Raw genomic sequence first — 299 nt, forward strand, 5'->3', positions numbered from 1 at the left:
CTAAATGTATCAAAATCATGGCTAAAGACTAACTGTAGCAAACCATGGCTAAAGGCTAACTGTAGCAAACCATGGCTAAAGGCTAACTACAGCAAAACCATGGCTAAAAGCTAAAGGCTAACTGCAACAAAACCATGGCTAAAGGCTAGCTGTAGCAAAACCTTGGCTAAAGACTAACTGTAGCAAAATCATGGCTAAAGACTAACTGTAGCAAACCATGGCTAAAGGCTAACTGTAGCAAAACCATGGCTAAAGGCTAACTGTAGCAATACCATGGCTAAAGACTAACTGTAGCAAAC

The sequence above is a fragment of the Austrofundulus limnaeus genome, unplaced genomic scaffold (genome assembly GCF_001266775.1).
Source record: "Austrofundulus limnaeus strain Quisiro unplaced genomic scaffold, Austrofundulus_limnaeus-1.0 Scaffold5640, whole genome shotgun sequence".
NCBI lineage: Eukaryota > Metazoa > Chordata > Actinopteri > Cyprinodontiformes > Rivulidae > Austrofundulus > Austrofundulus limnaeus.